Consider the following 27,227-nt stretch of genomic DNA (forward strand, 5'->3'; position numbering starts at 1 on the left):
GTATATCTTCACTGGAGCTGGAGGTGTAACATCCAGCTCAATGCCCACACTAGTTCTGATTGAGCTAACATAGCTGTGGAACTACAGTAGCATAAGTGAGCCGCCTTGAGTATATACCTCAGGTTTCAGATGGGATCATGTGGGAGAGGCTAGCCTATTCCGCCACTCACACTGCTGTAGCTACATTTCTGTTTTTAGGGTACTAGCTTGTTGAGAGTTAGCATGGATGTGTCTACCCAACCTGGAAATTACACCTCCAGTTCCAGCGTAGACATACCCTGAGAGTGAGACACTGTACCTGTCACAATGCCCATGTGATGCTAAACCAGGAAGAGGAGTATGAATTGTGCACCCATCGTGTCAGTATTTGAAGACTGGGCTAGGGGAAACTGACCTATGTTTTTTTTGTTGTTGTTTGTTGTTGTTGTGGTTTTTTTTTATGGTCCTAAGATCGACAACCAAGCAGCTGATACTTCGTATATACTGACGATAAACAAACACATGTAATATAGGTGACTGTATTGAGCGTTTCAAAAGGAGGCTTGGGCCCGGCTGACTTGTTTCCTTGTGCTTTTTTTTCTTCTGTCTGCCTTGTTTTAAATAAAGTATTAAAGGCTGTTAAGTGATTATGGCCTACTAGATGGTAAAGCTTGTGCAGAGAGAAGGAAATTCACCTTCCAAGTCAAGACTATACCTTGATTTTATTATTCCGTTAAATGGATGCCACAAGAAACTTGGGCACATTGGGTGGGTAAAAGGTTAAGTGAACAGAAGTTTACATGTCTCTCGCCTTTTTACATTGTCACTGTCTTGGATTTTATATAAAGATGTCAGCGTTATGAATACGTTCAACAGAGACTTTATAAATAATGAAATTTACTTTTCTTTTTCTCAATGATGAACTTAAATCTTAATGCCAGCTAGTCTGCTTTTGCCCAAAGACTAGCTTAAATTAGACCTCCCAAGACCAGGAAAACTTTCAAGGCCAAATTTTCAAATCGTGGCCTCTAATTGTGCAGTATATTTCACTTAGTGAAATTTACCAGCATGAACCCTAATATTTGAGTCCACAAATGAAAGCATGTAAAAAAAATTGCATACACAGGTGATTCGCATGTTCAGATTTTCATGCACACTAATGGACGCCTTAGAATATTTATAGACAAATCCTAAAGTCTAAATTTCTGTTGATTTTGGTTGGAGCTGAGCATGCATAAGGACCTCAAGATTTGGCCCTTAGCCTAGTCACAACTGTGTGGCAGATGAAGAATATGTCCCAAGTGATTCTTCCAGCACCAGCTGAGAGACTTCTGGCTTATTTTTGTTCACATCAGCCACTAACATATTTTAAGGTGTGCTTCTCTGCATACAGTATTTGAAGAATCTATCTCAGATACAGGTTGCAGCTGGGCTTTGAAATTTTCTTGGCAGTCAGCTCAAAGTGTATGGGGAGTGGGCCTTTATGATAATTTTCAGAGTGAACTCTCTTCAAGTGGTAAAATCTTCTAATAGTGATCTCTTCCATCTGAGGCTTACAGAACATGCCCTTGGTCCACAAGCAGAGCGCCGATAATTAAATTCAAGGATCCAAGGAATACTTTTATGATTAATAAGATTAATGTTGATTGCGTCTACGTACTAGCTAGCTGCAATCTTTGTTGTGACTGCCAAAAAAGTCCAACCCCTTATGACTCTCTCATAAACTTGTGTGTGGTATTTTTCTTCTTGCAGGTTCAGTTGTTACAAATAGAAATGTGTTGTTTTGCATCTGAAGACAGGGCAGTCTGACTGGAACTTTAATGATCTTTTATTTATCCACTGCTGATTTAATGTGCAGTGCATTCCTCAGCAAGATCATTAAACACAGCATTTTATGTTCCGTCACATAAAATCAGATAAGTTTATAGTAGGAGGAAATCTTTATCTGTTAAGTGCTCTAACTGCTTCAGTTGCAAACTGAACTAAAAGAAGTAGGCAACGGCAAAGCATGCAGACTCCTACACAGTTATTGTGACCATGATTTCATTATATCAGGAGAGCATTACACTCTATGCATTATTATATAAAAACTCATAGCAAGTTACCAAACCACCCTATTTACATAAACCTCAAGGTTCCAGACTGTCATGAGTGACCTCATATATAACCCTTACACCACTGTATCTGCACAGGATGGGATCTTTCTCATATACCACAGTGGTAAAAATGTTGTGGCTACCACTTTTTGCGGGTGTTGCTTAGTTTGTATAGTCAGATTCATTCTCTGTAATTTGGCAACCTTTAGTCTTTCCTTGATAACTTTAGTATCTAGATTGTTTGAGACTCCTTGTATAATACAGTCTGTTTTCATGCGGTCCCTCTTATTTGCTTAGTTCATGTTTTTTTGTTTGTTTGTTTTAGTATGAAAGCTTGTAATTCAGTTTCGTTTAACTCCCAGCCTTTTAATTTTGGGCAGAGTTCATGACAGTGCTATACAAGAGGCTAAATAGACCTCTTTGACCTTAACTAATCATGACATTTTAATAATCATATATAAAAATATTTATATTTCTTGTCCTTAGATAGAACTATTGAAAGATTTCTCACAGTAGAAAACATTTTTCCCCTGGCATTTTTGGCATAAGTGTTTTCAGCAAAAGTACCTTCTCTTTGACTTTACTATCATTAAGTGGGACTGGAATGTGATTCAAGGGTATGTTGCTGAGGTGTAATCTTTGGACACTTCACATCTGACAGGCTTTAGCGTCTGCGGTTTAGACTGTATTGTTCAAAGAGCTAAAAGAAGTGTGCTCAACGCTCTGGTGATCTCAGAGAAGAATGTTCACTTAAGTTTATTTTCTTCCACTTTTTACTGCGTATGTTCTTTCAGGTGAAAGTGTGTGTGTGTGTGCGCGTTCACGTAAAGAAAAATAACATTTGTCAATAATATCTGTCACATCAGGTTTTAGTGTACCCCCCCGCCCCAACTCTCTGCCTGTAACACACAATGATTTAGTCTCCTGTCTAATTTCAGTAGTTGGGTTAATGCAGGGGTAGGCAACCTATGGCATGCGTACCTAAGGCGGCATGCAAGCAGATTTTCAGTGGCTCTCACAGTGCCCGGGTCCTGGCCACTGGTCCAAGGGGCTCTGCATTTTAATTCAATTTTAAATGAAGCTTCTTAAACATTTTAAAAGCCTTATTTACTTTACATACAACAATAGTTTAGTTATATATTATAGACTTATAGAAAGAGACTTTCTAAAAAATGTATGACTGGAACGCGAATCCTTAAATCAAAGTGAATAAATGAAGACTCGACACGCCACTGCTGAAAGGCTGCCGACTCCTGGGTTAGTGTGTGGGTAACTGGATGGCATTGGTGGCTTATGTATACAGGTCAGACTAGATAATCTGGTGGCCCCTTCTGGCCCTAAATTCTTATATTAACTTATTGATCTTACTTGTATCATAGATACATTAGTGTTGATAAATGTACTATTTTATTTAAATAGTCCGGGCCAAATTCTGTCCTCAAATATATATATTTGCAATTCCCGATTGCATCCATACGAGTTGTGTGTGAGTGTGCATCTCTAAGCACAATTTGACTTTAAATTAAGAATGAGAAACTTAATGTTTAAAAAAAAATATAAAAAGGAAACAGCCAGCACAGTTCAGGAAATATGGATACACATTAACATATGTAAAAATTCATTCTGCTGGGGAAACATGGCATAGTTTTTGTTTTGTTGTTGATTTGTTACTAAATTTGATTGTTGGCAGGCAGTTGAGATGGTAGTACTTGGTAATGGTGCAAACTCAATAACAATTACAAAAATGTTCAGGAAAGTGCCCTATAAGTAAATAATGTTGGTTTTGCTACCGGTTTTCAAGATAATAGTCACTAAAATATGGTTGGAATTGCAGGTAGGGGAAGCACGATGGTATTCAGAATTACATGATTTTTTTCAGGTCTAATACTTTCTGAACTGGTTGGGCTGGAAAATATTGTTATACATCATTGGGAAGTTGGAGTTCCCAGATTTCCAACAATGTATATTAAAAAAAAAAAAAAGCCAGAGAACTTAAAACAATCACAGATCTGGTGTCTCAGCTCAGGAAACCATATGTAGGCTACTTACCAGACAGGCCAGGATGCTTTGTGGGTCAGCTCTCTCTTGTGCTAATGCATTCTGTATTTTATTTGTTTTATTAGTGTTTACTTTGGTATAAGTCTTGCTGAACACTCCAGACAGTTAATTCTGCTATTGTTGACACAATTTGGCTTGCAAGTATTTGTCCCCTTCACAAATAGCGAAAGTGTATCTTCTCTTGTGGAAGAAATGCATGGAAACTGGCTAATGTTATGAGACATGTTATTCTATCTGTCTTTTGGCACATCCAAAACAATTAAAGGATGGCCACTTCTGTCTGTCTATAGCACATTGGTCCTGTTTTTATGGAGCTGATGCAGTAAAATAAATAAATAAAAATTATTAAAAGCAGATTACAAAAGAGTGCAGAAACCATGAAGAATACCCATTGTAAGGGTGTATTTGTGTTGCATAGACATATTTTGGCTTCCTTCTGCAGTGTGGAAATAGGACATATGTTTTATTTTTAAGGCCCTGTCTTAAGGTCCCTGTTATGTTTCTGCTCTTGAAAGTTTTTGTAAAAAGGGAATCCTAACAAAGACTTTGCACTAGTTCTATTAATTGAGCAATGTCCAGACTGCAATATGTAACAGGACATTCTATTTTAGCTGAATTTAGCTTTAAATATGTAGGTTTTTTTATAATTGTGTGTTTATCAAGGGCTGTTGAAACTTAATTACAGCAATGCATTTGACTTCAGTGTCTGCTTCAGAAAATAATGGGGACTTGGCTAATTACTTTAAAATTTAATATTTTTTAACTTTTCCATTGATATAAGGTTACTGAGAGCTTGTGTCCTGTTCTCTCTTCATTACAGGTATGAGTCATGTCAGTACAGTGAAAGAGGAAGATTTATATTTTTGAAGTGGGATTGTGTATGTGATCAAAGGATTTACATGCAGCTCTCTGTGCTGCATGTGCTGTAGTTCCTTCCTGCTCCAGGAGGGACACCTGGGGTGAGTAATGGGATAATTTATATTTAACTCAGCCCTTTCTTTGGGAGGCCTGTCATCAAAACAGGAAGATATAACTCTCATGGTTTCAAATGGGAATAGAAGAAACTTCAGATATTGCAGAAACACCCTTTAATTATAAGCACCACCCTTCAAAGTTTACTTTTCCTCTTCAGTAACAAGAGAGTTTCTATAAAGAGTGGCATGAGGTTTTGATAAATCTCATGTGTTTGAGCTTTCCAACACCGTTCAATGCCGCACTCTTTGTAATTTGGGTAGCTTTTATTTGCTAAGCAATCAAAGAAGTTGAACTGACCATTAAAATTGTCCTAAGAGAAAACTAATCACAGTAGAGCTCAGGGTGAAGCCTAGGAGGTAGAGTTCAATCAAACTTTTGCATATGCTTATGAGTGTATCAGAAAGCTTAACATTGTTCAGGGATCTATCTGTATTGCAACTGAGCTACATGTGTATGTTTTCAACTAGTTCCTGATGCTATTTCCAAAAACGATCACCTTAATCTGTTTTGGTCTCTCTTCTTCCCTCCTTCCTCATAGACAAGGTTGTAGGTACTCCTCCAACAACCATATCAGCTGCACTGCTTTAAATTTAACACTGGTTATTCTCACCTTAACCATGCACCTTGGCTAAATGTGTCATTAAAAATTAAACTAAACTGTTCAAAGAGGGGTAGTATGGGCTTGTGCTAAAGTTTTGGACTCAATCTTCCCAAATTCAGATATGTTCAGTTTAGCTTATTTTGGTTTGGAGCTACGCGCTGAATATTGTGGGGTTATAATTGATTAGGAAAGAATGGTGTAAGGACAGCTGATAATTATGGACTAGTAAAACTAAGGCCCAGCAACCCACTGGCAGTATTTGTATATGAACTTAAACATTTTTAACGCTTATATTTATTTTGTCTTTCCTCGTTCCTCTGCAGTGCTGTTAACCATTCAGGACAGATTTTGTGTTTCTTTATCTCCTTGGACAAGTCTTTCCCATGCACGCATTAGTACAGCCATCACCAAAAAAGCTTAGGTTCAGCGAAGGCTTTTTCAACCACTGAGGGGTCAGTTTTACTTCACAGATAGGGAGAGCAAGATGCTGCTGCTTCTGTAGTATTGGCAGAAGAGAAATGACCCATCAAAAAGTATGTAAGAAAATAAAAGAGGTGGTCCCTGGAACCAAGTGGGGGAAGGAAACTGAGTGAGGGAGCAGCCGATGGTGTGTTAGGGAAAATCAGTGGTGGAAGTGAAGCAAGCTCTGAGAAGGAGCAGGTTACAGTGGAGGAAAGGAGTATCTATGGAACTGGGTGAGGGGACAGGACATGGCAACAGAAGGAAATGGGTGGTGATGTTGTGTTTGTGCCTCTGGATTTGGATGGGTTCAGGAAAGAGGCAATGGGAGTGGGTGGCCAGCGTATATAGGTTCTCTAGAAACAGGTAAGAGATGGAAGGATTCAATAGTAGAGAATAGAGTGGGTGGGGAAAAGTTCTATTGGACTGTGTTTTGACAATAAGTGACAACCATTTTTGTAAAATATGTTTTCTGATGGCTGTAACTGAGAGTTGCAATGAAGGTGCTTCTAGAGCTGGTGGTGGAGGGAATATAGGAGGTAGAGGAGAAGATCTGGAGATAAATGTTTCTGCACAGGGAGGAGAGAACAGAAGGATAGCAGTACTTAGGATGTAGTGGGAGAGGAGATTTTGCGCTAGGGAAGCATGTTAGGTAATGGGAAAGCATGGCTCTGTACCAAAGGAGGTATGAAGAGATAGGATTCTGTGTGTCTGATTTCCGCCCACCACTATATTGTGAATGGCAGAAACCACTGCATGATGGAGAATACAATTTGATTAATATAGTTTGTCACGTGTGCATTTAGATACCTTTGCTTCCCAACTAGACAGTGAGAAAATCAAAATATTTTTCTATTGTACCCACAGATACAAAATATATCTTAATTTAGGAGTAGTTAAGGCAATGGGATCTATAGTACTTTCTATATTTTGTGTACATTTTCAAGAGAGACACCATATAATACCACCCAGCTATCCGATCGTGACCTATGAAGCTACATATCCAAGTTTGAGTGATTTGAGATATTATTTGAAAATTGAGATTTGTGTGAAGCCTTGTTTGATGTTTTGTACATTTGGTGACTTTCAAAAGACATTACAAGAATACTTAAAAAAAATTTTGCTAACATACAGTAAATTCCTTTACTGTTCTGCTTGTTCGTGGTTTTTTTTGTTTTTTTTTTAGGGGAGGATAAGATTTAGATGATTTAACATGGTTTTACAGGATACATAGTTCAGTTTGTTTTCTTTTAAGTAAAGTTATTGTATTTGTTCTTTCTCCTGTTTTAGTCAACTGGTAAACTACCATTGAATTAAATGGGACCAAGATCTAGCCCACTGATTCATGACAGGATTTTTGTTACATTATTTTAACTGGTTAACGAGTGCAATTATATCCAATATGCTCATATTTGGAACTTTTTGGTCCACTGCTCATTTAATAATGACCACTTTGTGGGCATTCTGTATAGGCAGAATAGCTATCGGTGAGGTATGGTATTAAGGGTATCATTAGCATGAGATTGGGATAGCCATGATGGATCATTTATAATAAATGCCAGCAAAATCTTTACATTACACCACACCATCATGTGCCACACGTTTAATTGTTCTAGGAATATTTTAGCGAGTGCTTGAAATTTTTCAGTGGAACTGCTACTAGTATGCCTCCAGCTGTAGAGCCAGGTTCTTTAGGTGTTATAAATGCAAATTATACAAGGCTTAGAGGAGAAAAAGAAGCAGTGGTCTCAAGTTGCAGTGGGGGAGGCCTAGGTTGGATATTAGGAAACACTATTTCACTAGGAGGGTGGTGAAGCACTGGAATGGGTTACCTAGGGAGGTGGTGTAATCTCCACCCTTAGAGGTTTTTAAGACCCAGCTTGACAAAGCCCTGGTTGGGATGATTTAGTTGGTGTTGCTCCTGCTTTTAGCAAGGGATTGCACTAGATGACCTCCTGAGATTCTATGATTCTATGAGGAAAAAACCAAACGCTGCTTTTTTAAAATAACAATTACCTAAATTTTTTCATCCATAAAAATGTAATTAAAGTCAATATTTTGGAGTCTTCCAGAGCTAGAAGCAAATGGCCCTTTGGGAAGCTGGGACTCCCCTTTCTACTCTGGATGTTTCTATTTCTAGTCCTCCTACTCCATAAGGATTGGATGCCCTTGTTGTTGGGTTTTAATAGCTAACCCCATAGTTCAGTCTTTAATTTTCTGGGGTTTAATCTCTTCATAAAAAAGGTAGGTAGGTAATTCTGTTGAATCTGTAAAGATGCTAACCTGGCATCACGTGGAAGAGTATGATGAGTGATAAATGTTTCAAGCCTCTGGCCTCATATCTCTGGTCTTGTTTTTTTTTAATCCTTTTCAAACTAAAGTGATTGAAAAGCTTTCCAGATCTGATAATTGAAAAAATTTCAAGTGAAACTTTTGGCTCTTACATCAGCATGAGATCATACAATGTGATATTAGCTGAATTGGTACCAGAGTTTGAAATGAAAACGAAAACATGTTACTATTAGTGCCTCTCAGCTATTTTTTAGGGCTGTGGGTAAAATACTGGCTTGCTGGTCAACTGCTGTACATTATGACTCCATAATTTAAAAGTGTAGAGTTTCTTTAGTATGTGTGAAGTGTGTGTATTTCTGTTTGCAATTAGTATGTTTAATTTACATCTACACTGGTGACAAATGTTTTAGGTTTGGAAACTATTTTAAAACTTAGGGCAACTAAAGAAAATCACCGCAAGAGAGGTTTTACTGAAGCTGTGTGTATTCTTAGAGTTTCTTACAAATGCAATACAGCACCGGGGACACAATCTTTTTTTTAAACTTGCTATTAGTCTCAGGGTCTTGCTCCTTGTTACTGCTCTAATTAACATTTATGCATGTGCACAAGTGTACACGTGTGTGTATAATATGTACTAATGTATGGTATACACACATACAGGTGTATGTTTTATCTTTCTCATTAGAAATGTAAGTTACATAATGCCTAGGTTACAGGTAAGAAAATTACATTAAAGGAACTTTAATGTTGCAAAGTCAAGCACTCAAAAGTGCCAGAACTGAAATTGCCTGAGCAAACTTAATTCAGCCCCTTGTATGTATGTATTATCATAGTCTTTTAATCACATGATCACAAGCTCCTATTTCATTCACTGCACAGAATGGATAGGGCTTATTGGATGGGTAGCTATTTGATATTTTGTTTTGTCATTCAGTGTGTGACCCTATGCCTTATTTGCTGCACACTCTTCAGACCCTGCACTGAATGCAGAATGATGATTAATTTCCTCATGGAGTTTTTATGGCGCTGATCATTGTAGTATGTGAGTGCATCACAGATAGGAATGAATTTGTCTTTACAATTCCTCTCCCCCCCTTCATTCCCACTTTTACAGACGACATCTGAGGCACAGCGAGAGTAATGTCAAAAGCATCTGCTGATCTTAGTGCACAAACTGAGATGCTTTGGGGTCTGATCTTTTTTTAAGTGTACTTTGTGAAGTATAGCAGTTTATATATTCAGAGCAGACCTCCCATTGACTTCAGCTGATCATGAAACCACGCTTCCTTTTCCTACAGTACATTGCCTCGTTCAGTACACACTTTCTGACTTTGCAACAGATGAGATAGGGTTCCTGCAGATAACTGCCTTATTCACTACACATTTCTGACTTATTCTTTGGGCACTGTCCACCTGTGCAATGAATGAGGCGAGGGGTCCTATGGAAAAATACTATGTTATCATGTTATCATGTTGTTAAAAATTATATCGTTATGCATATGTACAAGGGGCTGAATTAAGTTTGCATAGGCAACCTTAATTCTGGCATTTCCTAACTTTTGAGTTGATTTGCAACCTTAATGTTCTTTTTAATGTATTTTTTGTATGTAATTTCCTAGTTCTTTTTTTTAAAGTACAATGACAAAACAAATTCCCTCATATTGACCCCCAAACTGGGTAGTCAAAAGGATTTGGACCTCTGCCACTTGAGGTAACAGAGTAACTGGTAGCAGTAGTAAACTGATATTACTCAAGTGGATGTGCCACTCAAGTGGGATGAGACACACACTTCGTTAGTGCAGGTCACAGATCTTTGCTGATAGCAAAGAAATATTGAGACTCAGAATCGTAGATTCAGCTCCAAGTTCTAGAGAAGAGTGTGCTCCATTTGATCCTGTTCGTCCCATAAGTCTGATCCCTTCTAATCTTCTCTTCTCCAGCCTGTACCTGCCTTAGCCTTCCCCTGCTTCTCGCTGTCTCCTCGCTCCACATCACCACATGAACCACTTTGTACAAGGTGTGGACCGATCTAATATTGGCATAGCCATCGATTACTAGGGAGAGACTGACCACTGGCGCAACTAATGCATTTTCTGAGCTGTACTCAGACTGCTAAGAAACAAGGATAACTGAGGCATTTAAGTGCTCTGAGAGTTGGACACAAACTTGTCAATAATTGATCAGGAATGAAAGATTAAATCTCGGATGATATTTGGCCATATTGTTGTCCATTCCCAAAAGGCGGGACCGGTGTAGTTCTTTTTGATCCAGTGAGGACGGGTTGTGACCGCCCAGACACCACTGGGGTACATAACCACACTGGCTTTTGGGGTTTGAAAGTTGGTTTCCAAGGTGGAGGTGGTTCTGGGTCAATTTGTGGCCAGTGACTACAAGCTGCATTTAGAGTGACAAGTGCCTGAGGTAGAACTAAATGCCAGCCTTTGTAGTCTGGCTTCCCAGTAATAGCACAGAGCTGTGTTTTAAGAATCCCAAGCCGACGTTCCACAACACCATTGCTATGGGGCTGATAAGGGAGATGTACATGGAGTTGAGCACCCCACTTAGTAACTAGGTCCTCAAAGCTGTGACTGGTAAATGGAGGACCTCCATCAGTTTGGATTTCAGAGGGAATTCCCCAGGCTGCAAAAACCTGGAGCAAGGCCCTGTTAACTTCCAAAGCTGTGGATTTTTTCAACGGCAGGCAATGAATTTGCCTGGAACCCAAATCTACAGTTACTAACCCTTTAGGAAACAACTTAGCCCCAGGTAAAGGGCCAATCAAGTCTAATTGCCAGTAGTATCCAGGTCTGAACAACTGAGGGTCTGAGTTAGCTAAAAGTATTCCCTGCACTTCAGCTAGCTGGGCTGACACATGACTTGGGAGCAGTTCAGCCTGGAACACATCACAGCGCTGACAAAGCATACCAGCACGGGGGGAAGGAACCATGCCCCCGTCAGATACAATCCACGGCTCAAACATGCTAAGCTCAGCTAAACTGGATTCTTCCTCAACAGTGGAACTAGAACACAACACCCACAAACTAAAAGCTTCCTGTGCTATAAACACCAACTTTTCCCTATGACATGTCAGCAAGCAGCCTGCAGCACCAAGGGACAAACTAACAGTATAAATCTGGCCCAAATAGCCAGTCCCAACAATACAGCTCCAACTAATCACATCAGCGTGCCCCCGATCACAAGAAACATGGTATTGCAAGTGATTAAACTCATCCTCGGGGGTTTTGTCAGTGACCTTGGTTCGCCACGGACATCCAGAATACACGGGTGAAACAGAGCCACTTTCCTCACTGGATCCTGTTCGTGACGCCATGTCCGACACGAAAAGGTTGGGTTCGGTAAAGTTCTTTTTGATCCAGTGAGGAAAAAACCGCGAGACCAGACAAACTGGTAAACTTAAACAATAAGTGATCTTTATTGACTGGGATAAAAACACAACTGGGGCTGGGGAGGAGCACTTTTACCAACTAACAGAAACTATTCACACCAAAAATCTGTACACAAGTTCAAACCAAGCTATTTACATGCAACAACACAATTAAACACTGTACAATTAACTGCTTTGGCAAAAGGATAAACAAATACACTGAATTGAATTGATTTGTGTGCACACTTAACCAAATATAGACTTCAAATTAGCTTGAATAGCAGTTCTTTACAACAACTTAATTATGGTACCAGATACACAGAACTCTTATGACAAGCAAGATACACAGAACTCTTATGACAGACAGCATAAACAGAGCTCTATCACAGACAAGATACACAGAGCTCTATGACAGGCAGTGTACACAGTGGTATACCAAACACACAAGGAAGAGCAAGGGGGAAGATTAGGCAAAGCACAGACAGTTAACACATGAGTACCATATTCCAGACGCAGCTGACCAGCAGAACAGGCACGAGAAGCATATCGGATCCGGGGAAATAGATAAGTAATCCGTAGCAAAAATCCGTAGAAAAATACCGTTGCTAAATCATAAATCCATGGGTAGAACCCAAGAAATAATAATTACATGGGTAGAACCCAAGAAATCAAATAAGTAGCATGGGCAGAACCCAAGAAATGAAATAAAACACACGTCCCGAGCCAGCTATAACCTGGGGAGCCCCCAGCTGAAGGGTTGATCAGGTCCTTCAGTCAGTTAACGGACACTCCCAACAGACCCTGGCTTGAGGCATAGTTTTATTCCAGGGACTGAAACACACATGGCACAATTTGATTGGTCCCTAGCTCCCCCACCCTCCAGGTTCCGAGCTGTTGCCCCCTACGTGGGCAGATTTTGCACACGACACACTGGAAGCTGCTAGAAGCTGCACACAGCACACTAGCACAAGTTTGCACACAACCCTAATCTGACCCTTTGAACTAGATTACCATTGGTCAGATTGGGCCCCTTTGCACAAGGCACTTAGGTGGTATGCACACGATACTAACCTGACCCCTGGGTTGCTGGGCAGAAGAGCAGGAGACTGCACACGGCCCTAGCCTAACCTCTAGGTGACCAGGCAAAAAGAGCGGGAATCTGCACACGGCCCTCTAGGGTTGCACACAGCACTATGATGCTGCAAGCAGTACCAGTGTGATCCCAAGATGGCCAACAATTGGCCATACAGATGCCATCTTAGGCCCGTGGCCTTTGGGCTCCGACAATTGTTATCAATTGATGTTTTTCTGAGGAATGGGCCTGCCACAGTTTCATTTATAGCAGCTTGGGATATTGGCCTCCCCAAGGGAGACACTGACAGTTTCCACCAGCTGTGGACCCAGTTCCTTCCTGTTGGCTTTCAGAAGTAGGTAGTACAGTGGGTAGCACGGGTTGTGTCATGAGGTATTTCTAGAACTTTAGTGAGCAACACTGGCCTAAACACAGCCAGGGAAGGCTTACTATTTGTATCCTCCAGAAATGGCTATGCCACCCTGGAAACATTCTGAAGTAACAGTTTAACTTTTATGAGCTAAGAACTTGAGGACATGACTTGAGAAGGATTGCTACAGTGAAAGGAGTAGGGGCACTCAACCTTGTATGTTGTACCTCTTCTACCCCTTCCTCTCGTTTTTGTCTTACAGAATGTAAACTCTTCGCTGGGACTGTGCCTTCCCATACGTCTATGCAACATCTCAAGCACTACTTTAATATAAACAATAGTACACGAGGGCATAATATATCAAGCAATATAATTGAATTCACTATCTGTGACCTCCCAGGTCACACTGTAGCATTAAAGACCTTGCAAGAACCAGCTCTACCAAAAACAACTGCTGAACAATCAGTGCCATTCAGACAGAAATGAACCTTTTCAGAAAAATGCACTTTTGTGAAGCCTTTCAAATATGGCCCCATTTTAAATACCCTTTAGATTTGTGAATGGAAAGAATTTACTATTGATTTTTTGTTATGAATTGCTATAGATGGGCCACATCCTGCAACCCTTAATCACATGATTGCAGCTGGACTTCTTGCATGAGTAAGGATTACTTGTGTGAGGGAAGATTAAGGGATTGCCTTCTGTTGTATTAAGCAACCCTTGTTTCTCCCCGAGTGGTACCAGTTTACCCTAAACTGCCTGCCAGATGAACAGAGATTGGGGCAAAGCGTGCATCTCAGTGGAAACTGTCAGGCTTTAGTATAAATGCAATGTAATCCTTTAAAGGGTACGTCTACACTACAGAATTATTCCGATTTTACATAAACCGGTTTTGTAAAACAGATTGTATAAAGTCGAGTGCACGGGGCCACACAAAGCACAATAATTCGGTGGTGTGCGTCCATGTACCGAGGCTGGCGTCGATTTCTGGAGCATTGCACTGTGGCTAGCTATCCCGTAGCTATCCCATAGTTCCCGCAGTCTCCCCCGCCCATTGGAATTCTGGGTTGAGATCCCAATGCATGATGGTGCAAAAACAGTGTCGCGAGTGATTCTGAGTAAATGTCGTCACTCATTCCTTCCTCCGTGAAAGCAATGGCAGACAATCATTTCGCGCCCTTTTCCCCTGGATTGCACTGGCAGACGCCATAGCATGGCAACCATGGAGCCCATTTTGCCTTTTGTCACTGTCACGTACTGTGTACTGGATGCCCGCTGACAGAGGGCGTACTGCAGCGCTACACAGCAGCATTCATATTGCCTTTGCAATATAGAGAGATGATTACATCGTTCTGTAAGCCATCCTGCTGTGCATTGTAACAATTGGTGATGAGAATGACGGTTATCAGTCGTTCTGTACCTCTGCTGCTGTCATGGGTGCTCCTGGCTGACCTTCGCTGAGGTCGGTCCGGGGGCGCAAAGACAAAAATGGGAAATGACCTGGATTCATTCTTCCTTTATGTTGTATCTAAAAATTAGTCAGCTGCCTAGAATTGGGAAAGGTACTAGAGAAACCAGTATATCAGACAACCAGAGAGCACAGCCGCTCCCGTGTCAATCCACAGAGAATATGAGCTGCAATGCCATTCTAGGGTGTTCCTGCAACAATCCCTCCATTCTTCCCTCCTCCCCAACCTCCCTGGGCTCATTGCAAGGGTCCCCCCATTTGTGTGATGAAGTAACTAAGAAAAGCAGAGAATAAGAAACACTGAGTTTTTAGTGAGATAAATGAAGGGGGAGACACGCTCCACTGGCTATAATAGTCCAGGCAGGACATTAAACGGTGAAGGGAAAAGGAGCGCCAACATCCCGCTGCTATGATAGTCCAGGCAGTACAGAAATCTGTTTCTTTACAAACATGAAAGGAGGGAGAGGGCTGATGGAGTTCACCCCAGTGCTATGATGAGGACGGTTTACCACGTTCTGTACCATCTGTTTGGAATACCGGGAGTCATTCCTATTTTTACCGGCAGGCAACCCTGGCCGACCTCATCTGAAGGCCAGCCCAGGAGCACCACCCGAGCTGATGACGAGTGACGGCTACAGTCTTAACTGCACTGACCGCTGCCACCGGGGAATCGTTCATTGCCCCAGCACCGTGTCTAACCAGCACATGCAGTAGACGTACATGTGACATTGAAAAAAGGGGAGAAACACTTTTCCCCTTTTTCTTAAAGGGGGGGGGGGAGTAAAATTGATGAGAGATACCCTGAACCACCGGGGACCAAATATGTTTGACCACAAGGCATTGGGTGCTCAGCCAAGAATGCAAATGCTTTTCAGAGACTGCTGGGCACTGTGGGATAGCTGGAGTCCTCAGTACCCCCTCCCTCCCTCCATGAGCATCCATTTGATTGTTTGGCTTTCCATTATGCTTGTCACGCAGCACTGTGCTGTGGACTCTGCATCATAGCCTGGAGATTTTTTTCAAATGCTTTGGCATTTCGTCTTCTGTAACGGAGCTCTGATAGAACAGATTTGTCTCCCTATACAGCGATCAGATCCAGTATCTCCCTTGCGATCCATGCTGGAGCTCTTTTTGGATTTGGGACTGCATCGCCACCACGCTGGGCAAACACAAAACGCAATTCAAAAGTTCGCTGGGCTTTTCCTGTCTACCTGCCCAGTGCATCTGAGTTCAGATCGCTTTCTAGAGCGGTCACAGTGGTGCACTGTGAGATACACCCGGAGGCCAATACCGTCGATTTGTGGCCACACTAACCCTAATTCGATATGGTAATACCGATTTCAGCACTACTCCTCTCGTTGGGGAGGAGTACAGAAACCGTTTTAAAGAGCCCTTTATATTGATATAAAGGGCCTCGTGTGGACGGGTGCAGCGTTAAATCGGTTTAACGCTGCTAAAATCGGTATAAACGCGTAGTGTAGACAAGGCCAAAGTCTACCTTGGAATTAATTCACTTACAAACAAAACAGGAAAAATATCAATTAAAATGGCTTTTCCCATTTGTGTTTCTAGTTTCCCTGATGTAAACTAAATTTTATTCTGTAAAATATCCACACAGTGTTTTCTTTTAGTAGAATCTCTGACTGTAGAATCTTATATACATTTACAAAATAGGCTGCCAGTTTTGTCTGAGCAATAAGGCACTGTGGAGTTTGAAGTCTTAACCAGAGGTATTCTGTGAGCCTCATACCTGACCAAGTACAGTACCTGAGGCATGTGTTACTACTAATCTATGCCATAATTACTATACGCATGTAGCTACAGGTATATGCACGTATGGCTTTTCTATTGTGAGGTATATGCATGTATGGCTTTTCTATTGTGAGCGTTCAGATGATTTGCTCGTGCACGCCAATACTCACATCAGCCGTTGTCTCTTTGATCTTAATAGATCACCACAAACCAGGTTATAAGCTGGCATCCAAGGTTCAACAGCAGGGCTCTGTAAACACTTTGCTTAGAATCCATCTCCATCTTGAAATTAGGGTGGATTCAAATCCTCTTTTATCAGTGAACATCAGCTCCACGATCTGCAAGTTGTGATGGTGTTCTGTTTAGTTGCAAAGTTGTGATGCCTGCTCCCTGCCTGTCCTTGGGGACAGAGGTGTGTGTGGCCTATACTCTTCTCACTCAGTCCTAAAACCAGGAGCCTGCTGCTGTGGTCTTTTGTGGGATGCTGGGTTACTTACTACATCTTCACTCCCCAACCTGTTTGTTGTACATATCTAAGGATGGTGGTGAGGGAGACAGAGGACTACTTGCTATCAGTCACTACCTCCCTGACTGTAAAAAGGGGTGATCTTTCCTCATAAACAGGAAAGCAGACGTGAAGAAAGAGCCAAAGTGGTGCTCTAGTGAGCTCAGGGATAGATACCCATAATTCCTTGAAACTAGAATGTAAAGAAAAGGAGCCCTAGGACTCTTTGCCTTGATCATTCCGTAGCAGCCATGTTAAGGATTACAGGGTATCTGTGGTGCTGAGCCCCATCTGGAAGGTGGCTGACAACTACAGTGCTTCCCTGCTATATAGTGGGAAGCAAGTGGGCAAGGTGTACTGACTCCAAAGACCCTTGAAAGGTTTGGGAGAGACAGCATTCCATTACCAGGCAACTCTTCTGCTGCGAATAGCAGCCATCTGGGTACTGTTTGAGGACCCAAGGTACAGCAGGGAGGACCACGTGTCCCCAGGATGGAACAGGTGGTCAGGATTCCCTCCCCAAGCCACACACAGGACATCAAAAGTAAAGCCTGATGTAGCCAGTCTTCAGGGCTAGGAGGGGTGATGGGATGTGGTTCTTGGATGTTACACTAGAAGTTTCCTTCCCACAGCAACTCGTGTGTTGAGTTTGTGTGAAATGATCCCTGCATGCACATTTCTTACAGTCCTGTTCAATAATAGCATCTGACTGGTGGTGGAAAAGCCCACTGGCTGAAGATATGGGTGCATTAAAACACCCCAAAACTAAAATTTACTTCTTAAAAAAGCCTTTACATTAAATTAAGTGTCTGTAATTTTATTATACTGTTTTAGTGGCCTAATTGTGACCAGTTAGGCTCTTAATAAACCTCATGATAAAAAGAATAGAGACACTAGTCAGTTTGCACCCCTTTATATTGCTGTTCATGTTCCAATTATTTTGCTGTGATTCTTCTTTTTAAAGTAGCCAGAAAGAGTACAACAGAGTATGATGAGCCCTAATTTAGAAGCAGGAGCTGGTTCACCCTGATAAAAGGGTCAGCCAAGCCTCCCTGGCTCTTTATTAGGCTCCGGTACCCACTGTGTTTTATCTTCTATGAATATTACTCTTCTATTATGCTCACTATCATCTGTATGCAGATGATAGTTTGATACCTGCAAATGAGCAAAATATAATGAGCGGTGAGCTATAAAAACATTGAAAACTTACTCATATGAGGAATCAAGGGCAGTGCTGGCAAACTAATGTTAATTGTTTTTCTTAGAATAAGTGTAAATGTGTTGAATGTAAGAAGCATATTTTAGGATCTACTTTTCCATTGCTACATCAGTGCAACCCCTGTTCCTGCTGGGACTCTGCTTTACATACTTCAGGTAGAGCAGAGACACCCATTTCTCTCCCCCCCCCCCATTCTTGCCTATGATATAATCAGCAGTGGCTCCAGGAACCAGGGCTCCAAGCGTGTGTCTGGGGCGGCAAGCCACGGGGGGCGCCCTGCCGTTCCCTGCGAGGGCAGCAGTCAGGCAGCCTTCGGTGGCTTGCCTGTGGGAAGTCTGCCAGTCCTGTGGATTTGGCAACAGGTACGCCAAATCCGCGGGACCGGGGACCTCCTGCAGGCAAGCTGCCGAATCCGTGGGACCAGGGACCTCCCGCAGGTGTGCTGCCAGAGGCAGCCTGCCCGCTATGCTTGGGGCAGCAAAAAAGCTAGAGCCACCCCTGGGTGTAATCCAGTCACTTAAGGTTTGCAATTAGCATTGGCTCGTTATTACTGTTGTAACTGTTGGGCGTGTTAAAACATCCCAGTGATTACTCAGGGGCAGGGAATGCAGTAGAAGTCATAAGCAAGGCATGTGGCACGAGTCCCGTGTAGTTTTGCTACAGAATCCCAAACCTGGTCTTTCATCATTTGTTATGAGGTTAATCCTGTACTTATGACACTTTTTATGGTAAAAATTACTTTTTTCATTAAATTGCATAAAAATATATGTAATACTATGTACTGTATAGCAGAGTGACTAAAGCCTTTCTTGGAATAAGAGAGATCTGTCAGGTCCTGCTTTTTGCTACAGCTGCAGAATTTCTACTTATGTGGAAAGAAAAAGACAGACACGCTTGGTGAGGGCCTACCATCAGCAGATAAAAGAAGCACCCCCAGTAATTGAGGTCTGACTTTTTTCCTTCTTGTTCCTTTCCCCCAAAATGATGATTTTGAACTGGTTGAGCTATTAGGGTGGAAAACCTCAAAACTAATTTTTTTATAAATCTGTTTTTCAGAAATAGAGAAGTAGAAACTTGGAAAAAGAATAGTTTTCTGAATAGGTCACCATTTTTTCTCAGGAATCACTATTTAGTTGCTTGGATATCTTAAAAATGCTGGCCAAATTATCAGCCAGTTTCATGTTATGATACACTACTGCAGGGGTCAGCAACCTTTTAGAAGTGGTGTGCCGAGTCTTCATTTATTCACTCTGATTTAAGGTTTCGCGTGCCAGTAATACATTTTAATGTTTTTAGATGGTCTCTTTCTATAAGTTAATAATATATAACTAAACTATTGTTGAATGTAAAGTAAATAAGGTTTTTAAAATGTTTAAGAAGCTTCATTTAAAATTAAAACGCAGAGCCCCCTGGACTGGTGGCCAGGACCCGGGCAGTGTGAGTGCCACTGAAAATCAGCTTGCAGGCTGCCTTCGGCACACATGCCATAGGTTGCCTACCGCTGTACTGTTGTCTGTCTCTATAAGCTGGGTGGCTGAAAACGGTTTCCTGCCTTTCACTTGTCCATTTGATATCCTGCCCTATCCTGTTGATATGGAAATATAGAAACTGCAGGGGAATATTGATTTTAATATGATGTTTGGGATTGTTAGGAATTTATAATACAGGAGCAGTCATGAGAGTGCACTTTGGCATATAATTTGTTTTCATCATGTAATGGCATAATTTTTTGAAAAAGCTATGCTACTAAGATGTATTGTCCAGATATGCTCTTTCCACTGGGTATCTCTCAGTACTCCACACTGGGGAAAAAACGACAGAAGTTCATGGGGTCATGCTTGTATTAAGTCTTGTGCTTCCTGTCACACTGTATTTGACCTGGATTGAGCAGCTGATATGACGTCATTGTGGGTGTTGCCAGCACTTTCTTCTTTTTATATTAAATCTGCAAAAATATTTTCTTTTTGAAGATCCCCTTCCAACCCTCTTTACCACTCCCTCCCTCCACCCTCCCCCAAAAAAGAGAGGTCTCATCTAGCTTTGTATACCCCATAGGTATGTCTGGTGGTTTTTGATGAGTGAGGTATTGTCCTGCTGTTTACCTCTCTCAAAGGAAGTGTCTGTTGACACAGTCTGCATTTCAAGCATCTTTATTATACAACAGTCTGGGAGGCCTTCAGGGCAAGCCAAGTAGGCCCTAAAAAGCAGCTTCTTAGTCACAAAGGGAGACAAAGCTAACCAGACACCAGCAGTTCATATTTTGTTATTTATAGAGATCTGTGTAATGATAATGTCAGACCTCACAGAAGACTAAGGCTGCTTATTTAGAACTGTATGTGAGGTGAAGCAGGAAGGCCTCCCAGCTGCAGTTTTTACCTGCCACAGTAGGTTAGTGGCAATAGCCTTTTTAAGAGTGCGCAGTGGAGCAGAACAGCACTGCTTTAATCCTTAAGGGACTGACTCTGCCACCCTTACTCATGCCGAGTAGTGACTTACTCCACAGAACTACCTACAGAGTATCCATTGTGAGTAGGGTTGGCAGAACCAGACCCTCAGTAAGTCTGTCTTTTTCTGGCCTTGGCTATGCTGCAGATTTTCTGAAATTGCTCTACCACCAGTGCCAGGAACAGTGGGAGCACTAGATTGATGGTAAGAGAATTAAAAATAATCCGTAGGGTAGATATAGTCTCTCTCTGTACTGCCGCACTCTTAATTAAGAACTTCCATAGAGTGACCACTATTTAATTTTCATCATGGCTTAATTTTTTATCTACACATTTTTTATTTAATTATATGAAAGTATGTGCAAAGAGAGCCATATGGCCAAAACTTATATAAAATATACTTCTATTTGGATAACTGGTCCTCATGGTGCTTTTGATATCTGGTGGCACTATGGATCGGGCATAGACTGGTCAGCCTAACTTCAATATCTGGAAAGATACTGGAAAAATTATTACACAATCAGTTTGTAAGCACTTGGAGGATCATAGGGTTATAAGGAATGGCCAGCATTGATTTGTAAAGAACAAATCATGCCAAACCAACCTAATTTCCTCCTTTGATAGGATTACTAACCTAGTGGATGGGGGGAAGCAGTAGACATGATATATCTTGATTTTTAGTAAGGCTTTTTATACTATATATGTTCTACCATATTATGTTCTCATAAGCAAACTACGGAAATGTGCTCTAGATGACATTACTATTAAGGTGGGTACACAACTGTTTGAAACGTCATACTCAGGAAGTAGTTATCAATGGTTTCCTATAAAATTGGGAGGGTGCATCTAATGGGGTTGTGCAGGGATCAGTCCTGAATCTGATACTACTTAATATTTTCATTAATGACTTGGATAATGGAGTTGAGAGTGTGCGTATAAAATTTGCAGATGACACCAAGTTGAGAGGAGTTCCAAGCACTTTGGAGGGCAGGGCTAGAACTCAAAATGATCTTAACGAATTGGTCTGAAGCCAACAAGTTGTAATTCAGTAAAGACAAGTGCAAAGTACTTCACTTAGGAAAAATCAAATGCACAACTACAAAAGGGAGAATAACTGTCTTAGGTGGTAATACTGTTGAGAAGGATCTGAGACTTATAGTGGACCACAAATGGAGTATGAGTCGTCAATGTGTTGAAGTTGTATTAAGGGCTAATAAGATTCTGGGGTGTATTAATAAGGGTTTTGTATGTAAGACATAGGAGATAATGGTCGTGTTCTGCTCAACACAGGTGAGGCCCCAGCTGGCGAACTGTGTCCAATTCTGAGCACTATAGTTTAGGAAAGATGTGGACAAATTGGAATGAGCTCAGAGGAGAGCAACAAAAATGATAAAAGGTTTAGAAAAACCTGACCTATGCGGAAAGGTTAAAAAAACTGGGTATGTTTAGTCGTGAGAAAAGACGACTTGGGGGGGCCGAATAGTCTCCCAGTATATGAATAGCTGTTGTAAAGAGGCCGATGATCCAATATGTGAAGGGCTAAAGGCAGGACAAAAAGTAATGGGCTTAATCTGCCACAAGGGAGATTTAAGGTAGATATTGGGGGAAAAAAACATTTTAACTATAAGAATAGTTAAGCTCTGGAATAAGTTTCCGAGGGAGATCATGAGTTCCCATGATTGGAAGCTTTTAAAAACGAGTTGGACAAACACCTGTCAAGGATGGCCTAGGTTTACTTGGTCCTGCCACAGTGCAGGGGGCTGGACTTGATGACTTCTCGAGGTCTCTTTCAGCCCTACATCTCTATGATTCTTTGTTACCAAGGCAGTCTATTAATATTTGCAAAAGAAGAGAGTTTACTTCAGATTAAATTTGAGAATCAGGACCAAACTTTGTCAGTAAGCAAACTCTGGAAGAGATGCATGATGATATGACTGTTGCAAGCCTGTGGAATATACAGCCATAGCTTTGATTTGTACATGTACCATTTTTTTTCTTTTAGTGCTTAAAAATAAACCCTAAAATACCTGTTTGGGCATATCACTGGAGAATTAATAGAAATCTTATTTGAAGAACATCCTAGTCTTTGGCTTACATGACCCATTGATAGTACTACAAACTTGACCAGCAGTGTTATTAAACCAAGCCTTGTTTCTCCAGTTCAGTGTATCTTTCCGACAGCTCCAAATACGTTGAACTCACCCGCACTGACTGATCCTACGACTTCTCAAATCAAGAGTTGGTTTACATTGTGTTATAGGAGGAGACCAATATAAACCTGGCCCTGCCAAGATGCCTGCAATCCCAGCACTGAGCTTTATGTTGCCTTCAGTAGTTGCTACTTTAAGGCGATCGCTTTCTTCATTAAAAATGAAAAGATAGCCAAGAAAACTGCAAGTAATTAAGAAAAGGCTAGGGTAAGAGTGAACTAATTCTAAACTGTCTGTCATTCCTTGTGTTGCTTAGGCAGGTGCCTAATGGTTAATTATTTTAATTGCTATTAGATAACTGTTCAGAGTCATGCATTAATAGTGGAAGCAGCCTATGCCTTGATAGTAGGCACAGACACCAAGGGTCAAATTCAGTGTAGGTGTAAATAGTTGTGCAAGTTATATGTTGGAGTCCAGTTGTCTCCTTGTAGGATATGAGTAACTCTCTTTTAAATTACTGTAAGTTATTTGTATCCTGTGGGGAAGAATTGAATCCCAGGTGTAGCTGACCAGAAAATAGTAAAATAGTTGTAAATAGTAAAAGTGTAATCTGCATTGATTTAGTATTTACTATCTGTGCAAATCAACAGCTGTAATTTACATAGAGAGGAGTGTTGACAGCAGGCCAAGTACTCCTGTCACTTACACCAGTGATCCCAATTGAGCTGCACCATTGTAACTGAGAGCTTAGCACACCATTTGTAATTTATATTAGTGCTTGCACTACTATGGAATTTGGCCCGGTGACTTCAATAAGTATTGACACCAGTCTGAATTTGGCCCTATGTCTGTAGACAAAAACAAAGTGATAAAAATAAGATTAGATTAATAGAAGGTAGAAATTAAATCCCTTTGGTTTGCCCTTGTGCCCTGCTGCTGAAAATGTCTTTTAAAATCCAGACGTTATTAGCACTTAGCACCTAAACATCTTTATTAGCTGATGACTTGTGAATTTGTACTCCTTCAGATTCTGTGTAACAAAACAAATAAGAAAATCAAATCCAAGCTTAAACAAACATTTATATAATTGTGAGGTTTTGATTTCAATACTAGTTAGTGTTATGATTGGCAAAAGCATGCTTTTTCACAGAGCCTTTGCTGTGGCCAACTGGCATGAAATGTGGTGTTTCTCTTAAAGCCCCTGCTTCTGGAGGCAAGTGATTGTCTTCGAGCTTTCACTTAAGAAGTTTCTAGCCCTAGTGATTGTGGAGAAAAGCATGAACCCAGTGCTAGGAAACGGAAAGCAAATAAAATTTAAAAAATAATTTTGAGTTCTTTTTATTTTTAAATCAATCTCAAGTTCTTTAGGGTCTGACTCATGGTTTTGAATGCTTGGGATTGGCAATAGTGAGCCTGACGAGGCTACCACTATTCACGTTTAATAGTCCCTTACTCAACAAAGAGTCTCATTGATATAATGCAAAGTCACTGTAGAACTGATTTCACTGGGACTATTCACAGAGTAAAGTACCGCTCATTGTAAGGATAGCAAAATTTGCTGTTCAGTAGGGGCACCCTGATTTGGCTAGACTGGGGAAACACTAAACCAAACTCATCCCTTCCCCACACTGAACACTCTTCAGATAGCTTCCCTCTTTCCTTCCTCAGAGAAGAGTGGGGCTGGGTGGGGAAATAAAACAGCATGTTCTTGTCCTCTTGCTTGTGGGCAGTGGGGCAAAATAGGACATTCTCTCCCTTCCGGGCAGGTGGTAGGTCTGTTTGCTCAGTTCCTGGTCCTCCTGATTCAGTGGGGAGCACTCCTGAGAAAGCAGATTGAGTGGAGCACGTGTCGGCACTCAGACAGTGGCCTTATTTCACCGACTGGTGTGAGTGCTGTTCTGCAATGCTGTGGTGACCGGCTGAAAAGAACACAGTGATACTACCAAAAACGCTAGAGAAAATCCTTTGGAATATCTCTCTAATCAGACATTTTGATGATTCTTTTTGCTTTACATGCTGACTAATACTGTCCGTCTGCTTCGGTGCATCTCAGGCTAACCCTCCTTGTGTGAACATGTATGTTTTTTCACTGTCTGTCTCGTTCTATAGCCTAAGATGAACTTATGTGAAAGAATCATGTAGCTATAAATTGTCCTATATTGACTAATTTTATTGTGTTTTTCTGTTTGGAAAAATTAAAAGGAACAAGATAAACTACACATGCATTACATCACAAAAACGTGTATCTCCTATCCATTTAATGGTGACCTAGTCCACCATGTGTTCCCTCACATTTTTGTTAAAGGTTAACAAAACTGTTTAGACAACTCTAATGGCCCTACATCAGTCTGCTGTGTCTAGCTGATTAATGTGGCTGATTTCTGTAGTGAATTCCTTTAACCACTTCTTATTTACAAAGTGAGATGATCTTGTTTAAAGCAGCCACATGGAATGTTCATCCATTTTGGAAGCGCATTTCTTGACTGAAATAAATTTAGGAAACAAATCTAGTAAATTTCTGAAAAACAAATATTCAGCCAAGGGTTCGTGTGCAATTGTAATTATGGATTTTGCTATAGTAGAGTTCACCTCTCCTTTTCCCCCAAAACCAAACCCAAATTAAAAAAAATTCTCATTTCTGCTGAGAAGTTTTTATAACCTCAGACAAAATGTGAGACCAAATGCCTTTTAGCCTAAGAGGAAGTGCATTGAGCTGGGAGCAAGATCTCATCTCATCTCTGTTACTGAACATGAACAGTTTACATAAAAATGTTATTTCTTACCTACACCTCATAAGCCTACCCTAAGGTAAACATAATTGACTCCCTTATAGGAATAAGGTAAATGAAAAATTATATGAGGTCACTTCAGGCAGAGTTGGGTACAGAACCATCTCCAATTTATCATCACCCTCAAAAATTGTATTGTGGACACCAGAACTGGACACAGTAGTCCAGAAGTGAACCACCAGTGCCAAATATAGAGCTAAAATGATAATTTATCACTTATGTCGTGAGACATCCAGTCCCCAATACCTAATGACTACAAAGCCTTTCACCTCTGTGCCACCAGTTTTAATCCAGCCAGCTCAGTAGAGACTGAAAGTTGTTCTCAATATAATGAATATTTGGTAGTCTCCGAAAAAAATGAGTTTGGTGCATCCCAGTACAAATTCATTCCTGTGGTTTACCCTAATTGGCAGATTCAGCAGAGAAGCCAAGATACTACCCATAGAAAGGGTGTAAAATGAGAAGAGCAGAGTGTCAAGGACAGAGGCTTTAAAAACTCCCAGAGTAACTGGAGGCTGAATCTAGCTGATTAATGTGACTGATTTCTGTAATCACTACCCCTCGAGCGATATAGTTAAGCCGACTTAAGTCCCCATGTAGATGGTGCTATATTGATGGAAAAGTTCTTTTGTTGACCTAGCTACTGCCTCTCAGGAAGGTGGATTTACTACAGTGATGGGAGAATCACTTGCATTGCTATAGTGAGTATCTATACTGAATTGATACAGTGGTACAGCGGCAGTGCTTTAAGTGTAGACGGAGAGCACTCCACCCACAGAGATAACACTGCTCTACAGCGAAAATGCTTCTGAAATAAATGTAGTCAAACTTTACTAATTCTGGGTCACTGAGAACGAAAATGATGCTTAAAATTGTTGATTGGCTCTAGTCTAGCTGTTGGGCTCCAGACGACAGCAGTGGAATCTCCTGGCAGGTGATGTTAGGGTTTCCATGTTCCGTGACCGTCAAAAGGATCTTGTCCCATTCTTCTTCATGGAAGGTGATCTTGTAGCCTGCAACAACATCGATGGTGTGATGGCAGCCCTCAACATCGTTCACGATCCAGATGAGTGGAGACTGTTCATTGATTCATCGAAGACGAGTCTTAAAGCTGCTTTGCTGCATAATGGCAATGTTTTGCCATCAATTCCAGTTGGTCATGCAGTCCATATGAAGGAAACCTATGACAACATGAAACAACTTTTGAGGTGCATAAACTATGACCAACATCAGTGGCAGCTTTGTGGCGATTTGAAGGTTGTTGCTCTCTTGCTTGGTCTGCAGACTGGATACACAAAGTACTGCTGTTTTCTCTGCGAATGGGATAGTCGTGCAAGAGATTCCCACTACATCAAGAAAGATTGGCCACTCCTACGGTCATTGGAGCCTGGGAGGAAAAGTGTTCAGCATCCACCACTTGTTGAATCAAGGAAGATTTTGTTACCACCCTTACACATCAAGCTGGGTCTGATGAAGAACTTTGTCAAGGCCATTGACAAAACACAAGCAGCTTTCAAGTACCTCCGTGGAAAATTTCCAAGGTTAAGTGAAGCTAAGATAAAGGAAGGTGTCTTTGTTGGTCCTCAGATTCGTGAACTTCTTCGAGATGATGC

The 27,227-nt window shown here is 41.1% G+C and overlaps 1 long non-coding RNA gene across 3 annotated transcripts in view; it reads left to right on the top strand.

Moving 5' to 3' along the window:
• Nucleotides 1-27,227, top strand: part of LOC116822837 (uncharacterized) — a 355,840-nt gene that overhangs the window by 195,337 nt on the left and 133,276 nt on the right. For all 3 annotated transcript variants that reach the window (XR_012655327.1, XR_012655326.1, XR_012655325.1), the window contains one exon: nucleotides 4,954-5,092. This is a non-coding gene — a long non-coding RNA (uncharacterized LOC116822837). The remainder of the gene's footprint in view (nucleotides 1-4,953; nucleotides 5,093-27,227) is intronic.

Source organism: Chelonoidis abingdonii, chromosome 2 (assembly GCF_003597395.2).
Source record: "Chelonoidis abingdonii isolate Lonesome George chromosome 2, CheloAbing_2.0, whole genome shotgun sequence".
In the NCBI taxonomy this organism is placed as follows: domain Eukaryota; kingdom Metazoa; phylum Chordata; order Testudines; family Testudinidae; genus Chelonoidis; species Chelonoidis abingdonii.